Here is a 19,061-nt window from a genome sequence, read left to right as displayed (position 1 = left end):
AATTGTTTCCATCTACCCTCAAGGATGCAGCATTGTGTTGGTTCATGGGTTTACCTAGAGATAGCATCATAACTTGGGCTCAGATGTAGCATTGCGTTGGTTCACGGGTTTACCTGGAGATAGCATCATAACTTGGGCTCCGATGCAGTAGGGTTTTAACAACAAATATAGGGACTACTGTAGGTCAAAATACATTAAAGAAGATATTTTTAGGATGACCATAGGCCAGGATGAATCCTTAGAAGACTATGAAGAAAGATTCCAGCTCAGTTATAAAAGGGCCAGGGGCACACTTGACCCTGAGTCACTGAATTCGGTCCTGCTTAGAGGAGTAAGGGAGGATATCCTAGATACCTTGCATTTGTTAGCAGGAGAAGATATCTACAAACTACCCTATGAGGATATCAAGACTGTCTTTAGAAACCATTCTAGGGCAACCAGGAAAAAGGGTAGGAGTAGTCAACATATGGCTAGTACATCATCTTCCAACTCATCCATCAAGGGTGAAATTGGAAATATGGTAGAGGACTTCAAAAGTGAGATGCTGCAAACCCTTGCCTTGCAATTGGATTCCATGAATATCAAAAGGAAGCAAGAGGAAGCATAGAGAGTCTTGGCCATATTTTGTCTTAGATGCACTAGGATGTATCCTAGGTATGAATGCCCATTGAACTGTATTGAGATTTGCGTAGCCTGTAAAGAAAACCACTACACAAACAAGTGCCCTTCTTTACGTGGACACAAAGCTGTATATCAAGGAGCTAAAGTGGTCACTGAGAAGCTTTTCTACATCAAACAAAGGAGACCTCATGGGCCTAGACCATACCAGCAGGGTATGCAAGGATCATCCCATGCATATTATAGACCCAACCAAACCATAGCTATACGTTCTTGGGGACCCTCTGCTCAACCTTCCTGGTTTACACCCCTTCCTTGGTCCTATGCACCTCGGTATCATTCCCAGCTAGCCATCCAGTCATTTCAACCTTACATTCAGCCACAACGCCAGTGGAATACCCCACCCCAAGAGTGGAAGCCCCAAGTCAACAATGTTCCAACGCTATTGCCTCCACCACCTACCCAACCACAACTCCTACACTCTGCTCCACCTAGGAAACCCCAAATGCTTGCCCAGCCAAATACAAACCCAAACAATAGGTAGGCTCAACAAGGATATGGTGGAGAGACATCATACCCAACTTATGCTGTAGAAATCCAGGAGATCAACCTAAGATCTGGGAGAATTATCCCAGAAAACCAACCTCCCTCTCCACATGGGCAGGTTGAGGAAGAAAGAGAGGAAAGAAACATTAAAGCAAATCTACCCTTTCCTGAAAGATTAGCCCAACCACTCCAGCCTACCCCAGAAGAAACTGAACTTCTAGGAGAATTGAGAAACCTATGTGTAAAGATATCCATTCTCCAGGAAATCAAAGATGTTCCTATTTATAATAAATTGATTAAGGACAAGTGCTTTAAGCATCCAGGAAGAAGAAAAAGGGATGCCCCTACCATTAATGTCACTGGGCAGTTATTTGACTTAATGCTGGGGTAGGTAATATGTCCAAAATACTTAGACCCTGGAAGCCCTATAGTAGATGTGCACATCAATGGCACCATTGTCCCACACACTATGATTGATCTTGGGGCTACCATTAATGTGATGACCAAGGACACCATGCTCAAGCTTAACCTCCAAGGGTCATTAAGGAAGACCACAACAGTGCTACAGCTTGCAGACCGTTCCATAGTCACCCCTAAGGGAATTGTGGAGGATGTGATGGTCTCCATTGATTCTTGGGAGTACCCTGCATATTTTGTAGTTCTCTGGCCTAAGGCTAATCTTACTGGTTACCCTCTCATCCTTGGGAGGCCATGGTTGGCCATAGCTAATGCCTAGATTAGCTGTAGAGCAGGGAATATGACCATCAAGATTGGGCATATGTCCAAATAGTTAGTCTTATACCCTACTGCCCAACCCTCCCTAGAACATGATTTACCTTTATGGTTGGAAGAGGAGGAAGAATATGAGCTTTATTCTACCCAACTTTGTGCTATGTAAGAAATCACAGGAGGAGGACAACAAGAGGAGGATGACTTAATTGAACACTTGCTCCAAAGTCCAACTCCTAGTTCATTACCCTTAGAAGAAGAAGTAAAGGAAACACTGAGAAATCATCAAATTGACTTATGATTGGCCGATTCCAACCCACTTTGATTCAAAACCATAGAATTTGGCCCAGAGAAAACCTTGAATATTAATCCATCTCTTTCTACTTTAGAAGAGGAACAACTATGCAATTTGTTGAAATAGAGCCTATAAGCCTTCACTTGGAGCTATAAGGAAATGAAGGGAGTACACCCCTCAGTGTGTACTCACCACATATACATCAAGGAAGGTTGCAAGCCAGTCGGACAACCAAAAAGGATCATTAATCCATCCCTTAAAGACATCGTCAAAGAAGAACTGCAAAAATTGTTAGATGCAGGGTTCATTTACCTTATCTCTGACAATGAGTGGGTCTCTCCTTTAGTGTTAGTTCCCAAGAAGAATGGTAAGTGGAGGATTTGTGCTAATTATAGGGAGTTGAACAAAGCCACAAAGAAGGATCATTTTCCCCTACCCTTCATTGACCAAGTGCTAGATAGCCTAGCAGGGAAGAAGTTCTTTTCTTTCCTAGATGGATTTAGTGGGTACAACCAAATCCAAATCTACCCAAAAGACCAAGATAAAACCACATTCACCTATCCTTGGGGTACTTTTTCCTATAGTGTCATTCCTTTTGGCTTATGCAATGCTCCGACCACTTTCCAAAGAGCAGTCTTGAGTATTTTTTCTGAAATAGTGCATGACACTGTGGAAATCTATATGGATGATTTTACACCTTATGGCTATGATTTCCAAGAAGCCCTGACTAGCCTAGGCAAATTATTACACAAATGCATTGAAATGAACCTGTCTCTTAATCCTAAAAAATGTGAATTCTTAATGATTGAAGGGACTATGCTAGGTCATTCCATATCTCAGCAAGGACTGCAAGTGGACCCAAACAAAATAGCCATCATCCAAAGTGTCCCACCTTCACAAAAGTAGAGAGATGTTAGGAGTTTCTTGGGGTTAGCTCGATACTGCAGAAGGTTCATAAAGGACTTTAGCAAGTTAGCCTCTCCTTTGTTTGGATTGTTGGCCAAAGATTCTGAATTTATATGGTCAAAGAGCTATCAAGAGGCCCTAGACATTCTGAAGGGTAAATTAACCACTACACCAATCCTTAGAGGCCCAAACTGGGCCCTCCCTTTTCATATCCATGTTGATGCCTCACATAAAGCCATAGGAGTAGCCTTAGGTTAGGTAGAGGAGAAATTGCCTCATGCCATATATTTTACCAGTAAAAACTTGTTAAAGGTTGAGTTAAATTATACTGTGACTAAAAAAGAACTACTGGTTGTTGTGCATTCATTGAACAAGTTTAGGCATTACATTACAGGCTATCAGACATTTGTGCATACTGATCATGCTGCACAGTTAAAAATTTAATGAACAAACTAGATGTAAATGCTAGAATCATAAGATGGTTACTTTTATTGCAAGAGTTTGATTTAACTATTGTTGATAAGCTTGGTAAGAAGAATTTTGTTGTTGACTTTCTATCTAGGATGAATCTGCCTGCAAGTGAAGAAGGAATGGTGGATGATCAGTTACTAGATGAGCATTTGTTTGCTATTTCAGTGTTCTCCCCATGGTTTGCTGATATAGAAAACTATCTGGTATCAACACAGTTCCCACCAAACCTGCCCTCCAGAGAAAAGAGGAAGATAATCAGGAAAAGTTCCCCCTTCACCTAGATTGGGGGCAATCTGTTCAAACTTGGCTTAGATCAAATCTTGAGAAGATGTGTAAGGGAAGAGGAATTCTTTGACATCCTTTTGGCTTGTCATGATGGACCTTCTGGAGGTCACTTTGCAGTAAAGAGGACAGCATTCAAAGTGTTGCAGGCAGGCTATTATTGGCCTACTTTTCATCAAGATGTGAGGAAGTACATTAGTCAATGTGATCGGTGCCAGAGGATGGGAAAGCCTACTCCAAGAGATGAAATTCCCCTATAATCTAAAGTGACTTTCGAGCCATTTAAAAAGTGTGGCATGGACTTCATTAGGCCTATCAATCCTCCTTCAAAGCAAAAACAACACATTATTGTGTGCATTGATTACCTGACTAAGTGGGTTGAAACCAAGGCAATTAAGGCAGCAACAGAAGAAAAGGTGGCTAAGTTCCTAAGGGAGAATATATTCTACAAATTTGGGTACCCTAGAGAGCTAGTCATAGACCAAAGTAGCCAGTTTACCTCTAGCATGATTGAATAACTACTCAAGCATCACAAAATTAGGCATAGGACCTCCACTCCTTATCGTCCAAAAGCTAATGGGAAAGTGGAGGTGACCAACAGAGCACTGGAGAACATCCTAACCAAGGTAGTGAACAAAAACAGAAAGGATTGGGTAGAAAGACTAGTTGAGGCCACTTGGGCCTATAATATAACATGGAAGACCACCAATGGATTTACACCCTATGAGCTGGTCTATGGGAAGAAATCCTTGTTGTCCATTGAATTTGAATATAATACATTGAGGATGGCAACCCAACTAGATCTGGATCTCGGTCATGCACAAAAAGAAATATTGTTCCATTTGAATGGCTTAGATGAATTCAGAATGCAGGCCCTCCTCCACATAGAAATAGTTCAGCTTTAGAGGAAAATCTAGCATGATAAGCGCATTAAGGCGAAGCAACTTCAAGAAGGAGACTGGGAATTGTTATATGACTCTAGGTATAAAGACTTCAAGGGAAAGCTAAGGACAAGATGGCTCGGACCTTATGTGGTGGAAATATGCCATGAAAACAGTTCAGTGTAGATCAAAACTATAGATGAAGAAGCCATTCCATTACTAGTTAATGGAAACAGACTGAAAATGTACAAGAGGCCTTTATCTAAACAAGAGTTCATTGACAGTATCAATAAGACAGTGATGATGGTGGAGCAAGTTTCAGCTCCTCCCTCATCAGGTCACTGAAAAAGAAAAAAGAAAATAAGAATTTAGGTGAAAACCTCCATGAGGCGCCTAAATCCCATCTTTGGGTTGGAAACCTCCATGAAGCGGCCCAAGGATGAGAAAAAATGGAAAGAGAAAGAAGATCCCTAGGTGAAAACCTTCGTTGAGAAACCCAGGGCAAATATCTAGGGTGAAAACCTCTCTAAGGCAGCCTAGGTATTTTATCTATATATATATATAAGAGAAAAAGGAAAAAGAAACATAATTGTTATTTGCAGGAGGATGAGAAAGACAATCAGGGAGCAAAGAGAAGATCCAAAGGGGGCCCTGCCTCACATATGTTCATCTCCTCCACTCCTTACCATGCATCCCTCCATAAATTCCATTGTTTTTCACTTCATTGCTCCAATTCAGGTGAAAATTGTGTTTTCTATAGGGACCCCTCACCTCATCCATTACCATCATCCCTACCTTCACACACACTCCTACTCCCTCTATCCATTCAACATCATTAGATCTACAGTCACAGACACCATCAACAAACAACAAAATAGGAAGAAAGATGACCATACAGAAACAACATCAGATCTGCAGTCACGAAACCATCAGCAGACAGCAGAGGAGGAAGAAGAATGACCATCAGTAGCACCTCTAATATTCAACAACTGCAGCGTGACATTAAGGGCATAGGTAAGTATCCTACTCACTCACTCATATGCATCATTTGATCCAAAGTTGTAAAGGTTAAGAGGTAGTTGGTTTGTAAGTAAAAAGGTGGCTAGTTTCCTCTAAAAAAAGGCTAGTGGATTACATACATAGGAAACTTTGTTTTCTCAAGAATTTGCTCATTTCCTCTTCAAGCCTCACAAGAAAGATGCTCATCAAGTATATCTCATGTGAGGGTAGATACAATATTGTTTATGGATACCATTTTAGAATGCTTGAAGAACTAAGATTCTGGGTAGAAACACTAGTTCACCAAAGATTCATCATACCCTATTTTCTGATGTAATCACTCATGGACTCCAGCAGCAAAGTAAAGAAAGGAAATTCGCAACCGTTGGATCACATCGGTTGATCGTAATCCTCTTTGACGATACCCTCCTAAACCCCAGGATCCCTATAACATGGACAGTCTTCAATGACTTACCAATAGAGGATGACATCAGAAACTTCATCTATGGTGTTAGTCCTTCTATCAATGAGGAGGAGGAAAACTAGAAGAAGAAGAGACAGAGCTAGATAGGGATGAGGTGGATAAGGAAGAAACTAATACAGAGGGACATGATGAAGAAGACACTAATACAAAGGAACATGGTGTTGAAACAGAAGAGGAAGAAGGCATTGAAAAAAAAAGAGAGGCAAGAAACAAAAGAGCTAAGTGGCTTCAGGGATAGAGAAGCAGCTGAAAAATCAAATCCCATGGCCCTAATCCACACCAATAATCTAATTTCAAATGATCCTCAGTTGGCACTTAGATATCTTGCTTCCCAAGAGCAAGCAATTTCACCTTTTGACGACATGTTTAGGCTGCTCAGAAATGATAATATACCTACTAGCATAAGGAGATGGAAAACATTGTCACATAGCTTGAGGATCAAAGAATATCAGTGGGAAGAAGTAGAAAGGAAAGAAGGCTTCTATGAACAAGAAGAAGAGACCACAGCAAAAGCATAGGATGTCAGAGAGGATACCAGATCCACTAAGTCGCTCAGAGGATGAGCAACACTTTCAGTAGGGAGTGATGATGAGCCTCATCATTGAGTAATTATATGGGCCTTAATTGGCCTTAATTCACCTCCTAGCTTAGTCCAACCAACTATTCTCACAACTTATTGCATACTTTTGATTATATTTTTCTTATGAGATGAGTTAGAGTTGGATGTTTTGCTTTGTGGTCTAATTTGCATGTAATGCAGGAATAAAAGATAAAAGCAAGGAACTATGGTAAAAGGCCTTGGTAAAAAATCAGAGGAGACAAGGGAGAGGAATTACAGGAGGTAAATCCTCCTCATTTACTTACTCTGCATTCGAGTATCCCTCCATCAGTGGAAAGTACAAACAATCCCCCTCCTAGAAGGCAGCCAAGAAAGTGAAAGTGCAAACAAGCCAAATCAGGAATACTATAAAGCAGCTGATCCAGGTGGATATTGGTGGCCACTTGCCAAGTACACTCGGACCCCCACCATTGTTTCTCTCAGCATTTTCAGTTTCCTTAATTGTAGCACAACTTACTATTTTTAGCTGTTTTTCGGGTCCTAAACTTTCGGAGCCGTTTTGAGGCCCTAAACGGTGTCTTTTGGGAAATCTAGGGGCAACATGGGTCCATGGACTAATGTTTTCCTTCCCAAAGTCATAGTGCTCGGATAGATATTTCTAACGAGCTATTTTACGCGTCAAACGGAGATCGTATGCCAAAGTTACGACCCCAGGAAGTTGATGTACCAATTTACCCAAACGGGGCCCACAGTTTGGCATTTCATCTTCTAGGGTTAGGTTTTGGAATGTTAAGGGTTTTCCATTATTTCTCTAACAATAAATAGGCCTTCGAGCCTCATTGTAAGACAATTTAGAGGCATGTAGCCACCACATCTCTTCTCAGAGATAAGCTACCATCGCCCTAGCTGGTTTATTTCCGTTACTGTTTGTAAGCATATTTCAGTATTTTACATTAATGAAATGATGTATTATTTCTGTTGCATATCTGTGTTTATGGTTATCTCTGTAATTTGTTGCGTTCTTGTTTAATTCCAGATCAGTGGTATCAAAGCGGTCTGCTTTTTCTCTGTTTTTCTTTGCATGCCCCTAATGAGGTCGGGATATAAGGAGTTAGGGCTTGAACTGGTCGAATCTTTGCAAGACCAGCCTTGCAAATCCTGACGACCTCCCATGGGAGATGAGAATAAAGATGAGGGGGCAGGAGATCCTATCAAAATATTGCTTGAAGAAGCCCTTGAGCGACAACGGAACGCGATGATGGACAGCTTTGCCCATATCCTTCAACGGCTACCCAGAAGTGATGCATCGGCTTCCAGCAGCTACTCTGGAAACGCCATGCCCTTTAAGGTGAAAGTTAATTTTTAAATCCCCATATTCGAGGGTCAGATAAATGTAGATGCCATAGACAAATGGTTAAATTTGCTAGAGGGTTACTTTTCTGTTCATGAATTTTTGAGTCGGGAAAAGATTGTTTTCACTCTTCTCAAAGGAGCCCCCCACATCAAGGACTGGTGGGAAACCTACTGCGAGCAAAAGGATGAAAGTACCGGCTCACTATTTTCTGCCACACCCACTTGGAATTCATTCCGGGAGGCCATCAAGGAGTAGTACTACCCTGTTGGAAGCTATGAGGATGAATACATAAAGTGGACCATGTTGCGGTAGGGAAGGAGCAAGACATGCCAGAGTTCACCAATCTTTTCCATACCCTTCGCACAAAGTTGAGTATCAAGGATTCAGAGTAGCATTTGATACTAAAATACCATGGCTTCCTGCACAAGTACATCTAGGAAGAAATACAATTCCTGGACATCTCCTCGCTCGACACAGCATACCGATATGCCATCAAGGTTGAGCAGAAGTTTAAACAAAAGAAGCGAGACTTTAGATCTACAAATCCAAAGTAAGGGAAAGGTGCCCCTAAACCACAGAACAAAGGACAAATCCAAGGCAAGGCAGCCCAAGACAACCCGCCGAAGCTACAAGCAAAGAATAGCACCGCGAAGCCAAAAAAGGACAAGGGAAAATGGTGTGAGTTCCATAAGAGCTCCACTCACAACACAAGTGAGTGTCGGGCCAAGCATTCACCGGTGGCTGAGCTAAAGGTTTCAGAATTAGATGCATGTTCCAACTCTGAGTCAAAACTCGACAAGGGGAATGACAAAGGGAAGTATATCATTAATGCGAATCCCAACGGCACTGTTGCTACCGCCAAAATCCAGAAAAATGAACCTGAAGATCTAGAGGAGGAGGAGCGCCTCTTCCACTCCCAGATGTGGGTAAAGGGCTCCCTGCTACAGTTCATTATCGATAGCGGGAGCCAAAAGAACCTCATTTCAGCAGAGGTAGTGAAGCAGTTGGGCTTACCGACCACAGCACATCCACAATCGTACACCATCAGGTGGCTTCACCAAGGAGGGGATCTTCGTGTGAGACAGTAGTGTTGCCTTCCATACAACATCAAGCCCTTTACGGATGAGGTACTTTGTGACATTGCTCCCCTTGAATTTTGTGATGTATTATTAGGACAACCATACTTATGGAAGCGACATGCTGTGTATGAATCAAGGCCCCGTGCTATTATTATTACATTGGGAAATAAGTTGTATAGGATACCAAAGGTAGGACCGCCTACCGCCATCTCTTTGATTACTACAAAACAATGCAGTAAGCTCATTTCCAAAACTGGGAAATTTGTTTTCCTAATGATACACTCTCAAGGAAAGAAGAAGACGGTGTCCACGGCCTCCAAACAGGGCCCCTCCGCACGACAACTACAGATGGACAAGGTCATGGAGGAGTACGAGGACATCTTCACCTCCCCTGCAGGGGTTCCTCTACACTATCAAGTCAAGCACTCCATCGATCTAACCCTAGGTGCGCCGCTACCCAATGGACCAATTTATCAGTGCTCCATTCTAGAGAATGATGAAATCAAGAGGCAAATTCAGGAGCTCCTGTAGAAAGGTCACATCCGTCCGAGTTCATCACCTTGTGGGAGCCCGATCATGTTGGTACAGAAGAAGGATGGGACTTGGAGACTTTGTATTGACTATCGAGCGCTGAACAAGATCACTGTTCGTAATAGGTACCCAATCCCGTGGATTGATGACCTCCTGGACCAACTAAAGGGGGAAAAATATTTCAGCAAGATCGATCTGAAGTCAGGATATCACTAGGTACCAATCGAACCATCTGATGTGTGGAAGACTGCCTTCAAAGCCAAGGAGGGCTTTTTCGATTGGTTGGTTATGCCTTTCGGATTGACAAATGCTCCTGCAACCTTCATGAGGCTAATGGATGACATCTTGTGGCCATTCACCAACTCATTTGTAGTGGTATACTTGGATGACATTCTGATCTTCAGCCAGAGTTGGGAAGAGCACCTCCACCATATCCAACAGGTTCTCCAAACACTGCGGCAACACAAGCTATGTGCCAGTTTGGAGAAATGCACTTTTGGCATGACCCAAGTTCAGTATCTGGGATACATTATTGATGAACAGGGGGTGCATGTGGATCCAACAACGATCCAAGTCATTCGGGATTGGCTATCTCCAACCACTCTGAGGGAGCTCCGCAGCTTTCTATCTCTTTCCAACTTCTACCGCAGGTTTGTGTTGGGGTTTTCTCATATCACTTGGCCCTTGAGTCAAGTCACCAAGTGTTATGAAACCAGCTCACAAAAAGATAGAAAAGAGAGATCCACGCCTTAGAATTCAGCCTCTTCGAGGGGGCAACCTCCTTTACATTACATAAATGAACAATTCTTCGATGATACAAATGACAAAACCTCCTTTCTATATATAGGAGTCTAAGGAGTCACAATATAATCCAGCCGACCTAACAATAATAATATAAAGCCACAAAAATAACAATAGAGGGATTCTAAGGGGCACAGAAATAACAATATGGGGGTAATAGGGGCACAACAATATAAATAGGGGGTATAACTACAATAGTAATGGGGTAATCACTAGTATTATAGGGACCCAACATGCCCCTCTCCTTCAAAAAAGTGTTGTCCTCAACGCTTGAGTAGTTCTGGATACTTCTGCATAAAATTCTCATCCTCCCATGTGGAATCTTCAGCGGATAAGTTCTTCCACTTGATAAGATACTCTGAAATTGATCGATTTCGTAGCTGTCGAGTTCTTGTTTCTGTGACTGCTTCCGGTTCCAATATAATTTTTCCTTCCTCGTCAAGTTCTGGCAATATTGTTTGAATTGGGAGCTTGTCACCTATAACCTTCTTTAAACATGAAACATGGAAAACTGGGTGCAATCGAGAAGCTGCAGGAAGCTCCAATTTGTATGCCATAGTACCAATCTTTTCCAACACCTTGTACGGACCATAATACTTTGGTGATAATTTATTATCCTTCTTAGCTTGCTTTAGGGACATTTGCTTATATGGTTGTAGCCGTAGGAATACCCAATCACCTACATCAAAACTTCTTTCACTGCGATGTTGATCTGCCTGTTGTTTCATTCTATTTTGTGCCAACACGAGGTTATCCTTTAAGAGTTGGAGGACTTGTTGTTGATGTTCGATGTGATGTTCCACTGCCTGAACCTTAGAATTTTCTCTTAAATATGATGTGATGGATGGTGGTTGATACCCATAAAGTGCCATAAATGGGGTCATTTTTGTTGCTGTATGGAAGGAAGTGTTATACCACCATTCAGCCAGAGGCAACCATTTGACCCATTGTGTCTGTTTATCAGATACAAAGCAACGAAGATATCCTTCCAAACATTTGTTTACTATCTCAGTTTGCCCATCAGATTGAGGATGATAAGATGAGCTATGAGCTAACTGAGTACCAAGACAAGAAAATAATTCTGTCCAAAAATTTCCAGTGAAAATGGGATCTCTGTCACTTACAATAATCTTTGGGTTTCCATGTAGCTTTTGAACTGTTTCCATAAATGCAGTAGAAACTGTACTGGCTTTAAATGGATGTGATAATGCACAAAAGTGTGCATACTTGGTAAGTCTGTCAACTACCACCATGATGACACTCTTTCCCTCAGACTTGGGTAAACCTGTGATAAAATCCATTGAAACCTCCTCCCAACGTTGGCTTGGAATGGATAAAGGTTGTAATAGACCCGGTGTCTTAATTGTTTCAACTTTATTTTGCTGGCAAACCAAACATTCCGCCACAAACTTTTGAATATCTGATTTAAGGCCATCCCAAAAAAATTCCTTCTTAACCCTGTGGTAAGTTTTTAAAAATCCTGAGTGCCCTCCTAAGGGAGAAGTGTGCAATTCCATAAGAATCTTTTGTTTTAGCTGGGAATTCTTACAGAGGTATAAGCGATCTTTGTACCATAACGAATCATTTTGCCAGCTAAATGTATCAGAAGTACTGGAATCTTGTTGTAGCTTTTGAATAAGTGCCCACACTTCTTCGTCATTCTTCCATTCCTCCCTTGCTTCGTTTATCCAATCTGGTTGGATAATAGAAATGGCACACAACAATGCTTCCACATCCTCATCCTTTCTTGAGAGTGCATCTGCCACCACATTTTGCTTCCCTTTTTTGTAGATGATTTCAAAGTCATAACCCAACATCTTTGTGACCCACTTTTGTTGCTCTTCAGAGGATAATCTTTGTTCTAAAAAGTATTTAAGGCTATCATGATCTGTTTTTACCTTGAAGTGTCTTCCCATTAGGTAGGGTCGCCATTTCTTAAGTGCATGGAGTATTGCCAACATTTCCTTCTCATAAATAGCTTTGCTTAAAAACTTTCCCTTGATTGGACGACTTTCAAAAGCAATGGGTCTTTCATCTTGCATTAGAACAGCACCAATTCCATTTCCTGAAGCATCACATTCCACAATAAAGGTTTTTGTGAAGTCCGGTGTAGCTAAGACCGGTGCTTGGCACATTGCCTCTTTAAGATGTTCAAAGGCCTTTGTTGCTTCTGAAGTCCATGAAAATGAATCTTTCTTCAATAATGTTGTTAGAGGTGCTGCTATTCTCCCATAATTCTTAACAAACTTGCGATAATACCCTGTCAACCCAAGAAATCCTCGCAGATGCTTTATGGATGTGGGGATTTTCCATTCCTTAATGGCTTTAATTTTGCTAGGGTCTACCTTAACTCCTTCATGAGATACAATATGACCCAAATATTCCACCTCCTGGACTCCAAAGAAACATTTGGATCTTTTTGCATATAATTGTTTCTCCTCCAATAGTTGTAGCACCCTGTCAACATGTTCAACATGATCCTTCCAAGACTTGCTGTAGATTAGTATATCATCAAAAAATACTAACACAAATTTTCTAAGGAATGGTTTGAAAATTGAATTCATCAAACCTTGAAATGTTGAAGGTGCATTGGTAAGGCCAAAAGGCATGACCAAAAATTCATAATGACCCTCATGAGTTCTAAATGTTGTTTTCGGAATGTCTTCAATCTTCATTCTGATTTGATGATATCCCGAACGAAGATCCAACTTGGTGAAGTAAATTGATCCATGCAATTCATCCAGTAATTCATCAATAACAGGAATGGGGAACTTATCTTTAATAGTGAGCTTGTTGAGCTCCCTATAATCTGGACACATGCGCCATGATCCATCCTTCTTGTGCACCAATACTACTGGAGCTGAGAAAGAACTTTGACTCGGTTGAATTATACCAGCCTCTAGCATTTCTGCAACCATACGTTCAATTTCACTTTTTTGGACATATGGATATCTGTACGGCCTGATGTTTGGAGGAACACTTCCTGGAATCAGATGAATAGCATGATCATGATCACGCATAGGTGGGAGACCTTTGGGAGTCTCAAATACCTTGGAATGATTGTCCAAGACTTTTTGGAGATCTGGAGAAATAGATGATTCCAATGTGGAAACATCTAGCGAACATAATTGTGCAATTACACCTCTTTGCTCCTTTTTTAGAAGCTTTGTCATTCCATTAGAGCTGATTATCTTTCCTGGTTTCCCTGCAATACCCCTTAATTCAACTTCCTTTCCTTCCACAGAAAATTTCATGAAAAGTTCTTGAAAATTAAAAGCTATTGTACCCAAGGATTGTAGCCATTGGACTCCTAGTACAACATCAGCACCTCCCATTGGAATGGAAAGCATTGGGCTAGTCAATACATATTCTCCCATGGATAGCTTGATATTATGGCACTTTCCAGAACAATTTATTGTTCCTCCATTTGCAATCATCACTTGACACTCTGGTGCTGGATATAGGAAGCAATTCAATTCTTTTGCTACCCTACAATGAATAAAATTGTGGGTGCTTCCTGAATCAATCAACACTATTACCTTTTTCTTCTTGATTTGTCCTTCTATCTTGATGGTTTGAGGAGTGGTAATTCCCGCCAATGCATTACAAGATATGGTCGGATTTATTTGTTCTTCATCTAGGCTTTGTTCCTGGAATATATCCTCTTCTTTTGACCTTTCTTGCTCCTTTTCTTCTTCCTCTTCACAATCTATGTAGAATAATTTCTTCTCAGCACACTTATGACCTTTTGTGTATTTGCTATCACAATTGTAACAAAGCCCTTTTGCTCTTTTTTCTTCCAATTGTTGTGGTGTCAACCTTGTAGGTTGTGGAAGACTATGGGCAACAACACTTCCGTCTTTATAGTTGTGAATGGTATGCTTCCTAGTTGCCATAATTTTGCTTTCCATTTTTCTTGCTAACCTGAATGCCTTCTCTAATGAATCAGGTTCCCAAAGGCGCACATCATGTTGGATATTATCCTTTAAAGACCCTATGAACACATCAATCCTATGCTCCTCTGGAATATCTTTTACCCTTATGTTCAATTTTTGGAACTCCTCAATGTGCTCCATTATTGAACCCTTTTGTTTGAGACTTATCAATTGGCTAAAAAAAGTGTTGCTTTTTGTATCCTCATAATGTGCTATCAATTCTTCCGTAAAAATTGCCCAAGTGATAAATGGTTTACGAGAACAAAGCCATTGATACCATACAAACTGATTTGGTTCCAAATATAAAGTTGCCATACGTACCTTTTGTGTGTTTTGCACATTATTGAGATCGAAGAATTGCTCCATCTGTAATATCCATGTGGCGGGATCCTTGCCATCAAACTTCCTCATATCGATTTTTGGAACATGGTGAGTCTTTGATCCAACATTAGAGTCTATGGAATCATGATTAACATTTCTTTTGTTCTCATCATGAGTTTCCTTTACTACCTTTTCACCATTAGTGACCCTTTCTTGTAGCAACTTCTTCAATTCTTCCATGTTTGTATTTAAATCTATCTTCAAATTTGCCATCGAATCCTCCATCTTAGCTTGCATGCCCTTTATCTTAGATTCCACGCCATTTACCTTAGATTCCACGCCACTTATCTTAGCTTCTGTTAGCTTTTGTGAGCGTGACATTTGTTGCACTTGTTCTTGTAATTTTGATATATCATGTAGCATTTCTTCCTCTTCTTCATGAGTCATGCTAGAGCTTTCAGGTTCCTTACTAGGTGTTTGCATTTTCTTTCCTCGGGGCATCAATTACCGATAATAATGCTTTACTATGCCCTTTGAATTCCGTTAAACCAAGCTTACACAAAAATTTAAAAAAACTACACACCTTTTTTCACTTTATAGAAGCCTGATATTGAATCTGATGTATCTCTGTAATTTTGGATCATCCAATTCTGAAATTACTACCTGTAGTAGCCTTCTGCGTCCTCTTTCCAATGCCACAAGTCTGAGCCAAATTGGATTCTCCAAGGAAGAGTTATGTGAAATCTCCCACAGTGACTTGCTTTTAGACTGGTTCAGTAGAGCGAAGTTGTACGACGTGCCACGAGTCCCTGTTTCAACCTTTGAATCTGAAACACACATACAAGAAACTAAAGTCCGTTCTCTTTCTGTACCTTCTTACGAAATTTCAATCCGATCCTCAGAGAGAAAGTTATGACGATTTTCCTCAGGTCACCTGTTTTGAATGTAATTCAGGAGTCTGCAAAAAGACCAACTTCCTCAGATCATATCTCCGCAAATATCGCGCAAAAAGCTCTGAAATTCGGACCCAAGGTTCAGCGTGATTTCTTCTCAAATGTGTTTTTTTTTCGACTTCTGAAACGTCACAGAAAAAAAGTTATAGCGAAAATGCCACGATGACCTGTTTGGAGCAGCGAAACCCTAGAATCCAAAGCTCTGATACCAAATGTTATGAAACCAGCTCACAAAAAGATAGAAAAGAGAGATCCACGCCTTAGAATTCAGCCTCTTCGAGGGGGCAACCTCCTTTACATTACATAAATGAACAATTCTTCGATGATACAAATGACAAAACCTCCTTTCTATATATAGGAGTCTAAGGAGTCACAATATAATCCAGCCGACCTAACAATAATAATATAAAGCCACAAAAATAACAATAGAGGGATTCTATGGGGCACAGAAATAACAATATGGGGGTAATAGGGGCACAACAATATAAATAGGGGGTATAACTACAATAGTAATGGGGTAATCAATGGTATTATAGGGACCCAACACCAAGGGAGGAGCGAAAGCAAAATTCTTTTCGTCTGAATCTCAATAGAAGGCATTCATAGAGTTGAGAGATCACCTCTGCACAACACCAGTGTTCGCGTTTCCAGATTTACAACAACCATTTGAGGTCGAGACAGATGCCTCTGACTATGCTATTGGGACAGTCCTTACTCAACATGGGCATCCAGTGGCATATCACAGTGAAACACTTTCAGACACAGTCCGGAAGTATCCCACTTATGATAAAGAGATGTATTCCATTGTGCAGGCCTGCTGACAATGGAAGCATTACATTTTGGGGAAGGAAACTTTCATCCACACAGCCCACCGACCCCTGCAGTTCATACATACCCAAGGGAAATTTCAAAATGATCACCATCAAAAGTGGTCTACATACCTACAACAGTTCCATTTGAATATCAAGTATAAGAAGGGCAGCACCAATAATGTTGTAGATTGCCTCAGTCGACCACCGATCATGGCGTTAACCACTATGCTCAACTCTTGTGGGCATGAGACTTCTGATTGGCCACTTCTCTACAAAAGCAACCCAGAATTCAGCCACACATACTAGACACTCTTGGAGGGTCAACATGTTCCAGATTTTCACCTCCAGGATGCCCTGTTATGCCACTTGGGTCACCTTTGTGTTCCTTCAAGCGAGCGTGCCAAGATGATTTGGGAAGCGCACTACAGTCAGGCTACCGGGCATTTTGGGGTCGAGAAAACGGTGGCAGTACTGCAAAAGTATTTCTATTGGCCGAATCTTCGACAAGATGTTGGGATGTACATCAGATCATGTACTGCCTGTGCCATTACCAAATCGACCATCAAGAAGCAAGGCCTCTATGCCCCACTGCCTACCCTTAGTCGACCTTGGGAATCTATCTCCATGGATTACATGTCAGGCCTTCCTTCCACTAAGCATGGAAATGATTGTGTTTTTGTGGTCGTCGATAGGTTCTCGAATATGGCTATTATGGCGGCTTGCAAGAAGAATATAACAGCAGAAGCCACTACTAAGCTCTTCTTTGAACGAGTGTCGGTGCACTTTGGGATCCCACAGTCTATCATCTCAAATCAGGACAGTCGGTTCCTCAGTACATTTTGGTCCAGTCTCTAGTCAATGCTAGACACCAAACTCACTAAGTCCACAGCCTTCCATCCTCAAACTGATGGCCAGACAGAGGTTGTCAATAGGATGATTGTGCACATTCTGTGCATGTACAACTAAAAGCATCCACGCACATGGGACGAGAACCTCCCCTATGTTCAGCACAGCTACAACCGAGCTCTTCACAGCTCGACTGGCCACAACCCTTTTCAGGTGGGCTTAGGATTCCAACGACTATGCCCCATTGACGTGGCCATGCCACTTGCAGCTACTCACATAGATTTGGCTCATATCCAGTCTGAAACAGATAAGGCAACCAGCTTCATCAAGCACATCCAACATATTCGCCAGCAGGTCCATGACATTCTGGAGAAATCAAATTCCAAGTACAAGCAGCGACATGATCAACATCGGGTGCCACACAAGTTTTAGGTGGGCGACAAAGTTTGGTTGCATTTGCAAAAGGAACGCCTTACTAGAACCTATCAGAAACTGAGACCACTCTGATATGGTCCTTACACCATTACTAAGGCTATGGGAGATAATGCATTTGAGCTCAACATTCCCCCATTCCTTGGCCTGCACCCAGTGTTCAATGTGGACCGCCTTCAGCCATACTTTCCACCATTACTAGACACATTCGACATTGCAGAACAGCTCACACCCACAGAATTAAATCCATATTGCATGGAAAAAGCTGCAACTGATTGGATCATGGACACACAGATCAAGAACACTTGCCAACAGAATATCCAACTGTATCGAGTTGTCAAAGCAAGCCAACTCCTTCACCAAGGCAAGTGGCTCACCAGGGACCAAGTTCAGCAGAAGTTTCCTCATCTCATGGAGGAACTCAACGCAATGGGGACCATTGATTCCTAAGGGGGGAGGAATGATCTAGGTGGATATTGGTGGCCCCTTGCCAAGTCCACCTGGATCCCCACCATTGTTTCTCTCAGCATTTTCAGTTTCCTTAATTGTAGCACAACTTACTATTTTTAGCAGTTTTTCAGGCCAAAGTTACGACCCCGAGAAGTTGATGTACCAATTTACCCAAACGGGGCCCACAGTTTGGCGTTTCATCTTCTAGAGTTAGGTTTTGGAATGTTAAGGGTTTTCCATTGTTTCTCAACAATAAATAGGCCTTCAAGCCTCATTGTAAGACAGTTCAGAGGCATGTAGCCACCACATCTCTTCTCAGAGATAAGCTACCATCGCACTAGCTGGTTTATTTCCATTACTGTTTGTAAGAATATTTCATTATTTTACATTAATGAAATGAAGTATTATTTCCGCTGCATATCTGTGTTTATGGTTATCTCTGTAATTTGTTGCGTTCTTGTTTAAGTTCAGATCAGCAGCCAAGCAAGTGAAAGTACAAGCAGCCTCCCTACTAGAAGGTAGTTGAGCTAGTGAAAGGGAAAGCACGCATTTATCATTGAGTTGAGAACTGTGCCTCCCTAATTTTGAAGGAAGTCGTTGGAGACTTCATATGTATAAATAGAAGGGCTTAGGACCTCAGGTTTTTTAGTCAGTTGGCAAGCATTACAAGCATTCAAACTTTTTACTCTACTTTGTGTCCAAGTGCAGACTTGTAATAGTTTTGATGTAATACAGTGTTCTTTTATAATGAAGATAAGTTTTTAAGTATGGGGGATT

The sequence above is a fragment of the Pinus tabuliformis genome, chromosome 5_2, assembly GCF_031772625.1.
Source record: "Pinus tabuliformis cultivar Carrire ecotype Pingquan chromosome 5_2, CPIR1, whole genome shotgun sequence".
Taxonomy (NCBI): Eukaryota; Viridiplantae; Streptophyta; class Pinopsida; order Pinales; family Pinaceae; genus Pinus; species Pinus tabuliformis.
The sequence above is the reverse complement of the archived record's forward strand: the minus strand, read 5'-3'. Positions refer to the sequence as shown.